At 40.7% G+C, this 3,756-nt stretch overlaps 1 pseudogene; it reads left to right on the forward strand.

Moving 5' to 3' along the window:
- Nucleotides 1–2,486: 2,486 nt before the first annotated feature.
- Nucleotides 2,487–2,839, forward strand: LOC125932038 (60S ribosomal protein L31-like; annotated as a pseudogene).
- The last annotated feature ends 917 nt before the right edge of the window (nt 2,840–3,756 follow it).

Genomic DNA, 3,756 nt, shown 5'->3' on the forward strand with positions numbered 1-3,756 from the left:
CAATTTGCTAGCTCCCCAAACTAGCTGTATTTAAACAAATTCTTCCCCCACAGCCATTTTGTTCTCTGATTTCACCCTGCCGTGAAGTCTCAATGTGAAATTGGTGATAGCATGATTGATCATTTAGCTGACAGCATAATCATGAGCACGGGGTAGAAACTTAGCTTCATATCCAGTAAGAGGAGAAGCTGGAATGCAGAGGTATTAAAATACGAGTATCTCAAATGAAAACAGAGGTAACATGAGAGCTTTAATGTTTGAATAAATCTCCCCCCCCCCACTGATAAATGTGCTTTCCTCTTCAATTTTGTTTCAGTACTCAGGTTTTCTTATTCATAGTATATTTCTTGAAACGGGCTCTCTTCTTTACCCCTCCTCTAGCACAGTAGTAAAAGAACGTCCCCCTCCCTCCCCCTTGCAAAATGAGCCTGCAAATGCTCTCTCCTCTAAGTCCTTAGTGACTTGTTTGCCTGAATAAGGAAGGGGCACGTCTGTAGTAATATTGCATGTTGGATGAGCCCCATTCAGAAAACAATCACAACCAGGTTTCTGTTTATACAGTCCATTAGGTGGACTTACTGTCACAGTGAGAGGTTAGCTAGCCCACCAGGTGCACTGCACGTGGAGGTGAGGATTTTGCATTTTTAAAAGTGCAAGGAAGCTGACTGCTGGCATGCAAATTGGGTCCCCCAAACATAGGTTCTATTGTTTTATTTCCCCAGAGGGGCTCTATCTGCACTTACCTACTGTCTGGAACCACTGTGCCCATTGTTGCCATTGAATACCAAGGCCCTTAGCAAAGATTTCTATGGCCTTCAACAGGGCTTTCGAGTGGAGGTTGTTTCTAATTTTGCCTTTCATATAAGGATTGGGATTTTAAGGCTGCTGTGAATGTTAATTTACTGACAGTGATATATAGCATCCATGAAATACGGTATACAGTTCTCTAGAAAATACTAGTGTGAACATGCACAGAAGAATGTATGATGAAAGGATTTCAAATCACTTGTGTTAAACATCCAGTGAGACAATGGGTGTGAATGCCTTTTATATACTCTAGAATCTGGCCACAACAAGACAGTAGTTTTGTAATAATTTTTCACATCTTGCATATTTTGAATCTATTATTTGGGGCTGACAATTTTATGTATACACAAATGTCTCTGAAGTGAAGGTGTGAGCCGAGGTTAATGAATAAGCCAAAATGACAAATACTGAGGTTCTTCCACTCAGCCTGTGTGAAGAAAGAGCAAAACAATCCAGAAAGTATGCCAAGGCTTTCTGTAAGTTACAGAGCCCTTGCCCTTTCCAGCCCTTTCCAATTCACGTTTCTTCTTGTTCGGTTGTTCAACTGTTGCTTACCATTTTTGCCTTATATTTGACTTACTGTCTTGTTTTCATAGTTGAGCTTATAAATGATAAAAGCATGAACAAGAAACTTATCAGAAGCTTCCATCACTGAGCAGAAGCTCTCAGATTTAGGGTGTGGTTCACTTGTGTCTTTCATGTAATTTTTGCTCTCTCTGCAGGCCAGCCTTGTTCTGCCAAGAACTTGTGGTTGCTGCCTTTCTCATTATTTCCTTATTTCGGTTTGTAGTGGTATGCACGTGTGGGGCTTTAAGAATATTCTTCTTATCCTATATGTATCCTCTTAACATATACCTAAGAGTTGTGAGCATTAGGAGTAATGGGATAGACTTGAGACAGCTCAACTTTTTTCTTGTCTGGAAGATCTTGTGTTACACAATAATAGAAAAGTAGAAAATTTGGAGCCAGAACACAACATATGGGTCTCCAATATCATGTGGTCCTTTCTATACACTACATAACCCACCTTGGACCACGTCCACCGGGTATTCAGTTCCTGGCAGCGCTAGAAACACTTGGTGAAACACGGACGCGCCGCTAACCAAGCAGTTTTGTGGCTCTGCCCCCAAGGATGGTATAACAGTGGGACTTTGGTGTATTTCATAGAAAGAAACACACACGCAAATATGGGCATGTAGGGAATGATTGTGTTTACCCACCTTCCAGCAGGGTCTCAACACATTCTTCTATTTCATCCTGCACACTTGTAGACAAATAGTACATTTGTTTTAACGACTCTATGAGTCTTGATAGAGTTGACTTCAGGAGGAGTCTGTACCGTTACAGCCTCCTGCCGTTACAGCCAGGGCCACATTGTAAGTACTCAGTACGCTTTCATTTTAGTAATGAGCGAATGCATCTATCAAGATGAAAATAAGGATTTCCAAGTTAGATTCATTTTGTTGGTCTTTCACCTTTGGCACCTCTAATTACTTTTCTCCTTTGAAAGATTGACCTCAAGCAATATCGTTGCTGTTTCTAATTTAAAAATCTCCGTTTCCTATATTCATTGAGAAAATGTTTACCAAATGCCTAGCATGGTTCTTGACACACGGTAGGCACGCATTGTTAGAATCAAAGTTTGTTAAGCTCTTCCTTTCCAACCGGGGCCGGGCAGAATGGCTCCTGCAAAGAACGGTGGTGAGAGCAAGAGTCATTCTGCCGTCAGCGAGGTAGTGACCAGAGAACATACCATAGACATTCACAAGTGCATCCATGGAGTAGGTTTCAAGAAGTGTGCCCCTCAGGCACTCAAAGTGATCCAGAAATTTGCCATGGAGTATGTGGGGGCTCCAGATGTAGGCATCGATACCAGGCTCAACAAAGCTGTCTGGGCCAAAGGAATAAGGAATGTTCCATACCATATCCATGTGCGGTAGTCCAGAAAATGTAACAAAGATGAAGATTCAACAAACAAACTCTATATGTGTTGGTTACCTATGTACCTGTCACCACTTTCAAAAATCTATAGAAAGTTAAGGCAGATGAGGACTAACTGCTGATTGTTAAATAAAGGTATAAAAGTGAAAAAATACAGCAACAAAACAAAAGTTTGTTAAAAATAATGTGACTTGTACTGGTAGGTTCAATTGCACTGAATACAAGAAAAAATATGTTAAAAGGGTATGGCATCTGGGGCGCCTGAGTGGCTCAGTCGGTTGAGTGTCCAACTTCGGCTCAGGTCATGATCTCATGGTCCGTGAGTTCTAGCCCTGCGTCGGTCGGGCTCTGTGCTGACAGCTCAGAGCCTGGAGCCTGTTTCAGATTCTGTGTCTCCCTCTCTCTCTGCCCCTCCCCCGTTCATGCTCTGTCTCTCTCTGTCTCAAAAATAAATAAACGTTAAAAAAAAAAAAGGTATGGCATCTACAAGGTGTAATGCAAACAGAGGAATTGTAGGGGTACAGATTGGCCTTAAACCATATAGAAAAAAAGGTGAAAGGGAAGAAGATTGAAGAAGGAAGACAGAAAAGAATTGTTTCAATCTCCTATTATTAAAATTCCATCTTATTTTGGATAAAAATAAATGTCGTTCCCCATACTTGTTTTGACATTTAAAAAATTGTGATAAAATACACATAAACAGACTTTACCATTTTAACCATTTTAAAGTGTACAATACAGCAGTATTTAGTACACTCATAATGTTGTGCATCAATCACCAGTCTCTAGTTCCAGAGCACTTTTATTACTCCAAGGGAAACCCCATGCCCATTAAGCAGTCACTCTCCACTCCTCTCTCCTTTAAATCCCTAGTAACCACTAATCTTCCCGTCTGTATGTCTTTGTGGATATATGATATAAATGGAATCATACAATATGTGGTGTGGCATTGGACCACTGATGTATTTCATTTAGATAAAGTGTTTGAGATTCACCCATGTAGCATTT

This window comes from Panthera uncia, chromosome X (genome assembly GCF_023721935.1).
Source record: "Panthera uncia isolate 11264 chromosome X, Puncia_PCG_1.0, whole genome shotgun sequence".
Lineage (NCBI taxonomy): Eukaryota > Metazoa > Chordata > Mammalia > Carnivora > Felidae > Panthera > Panthera uncia.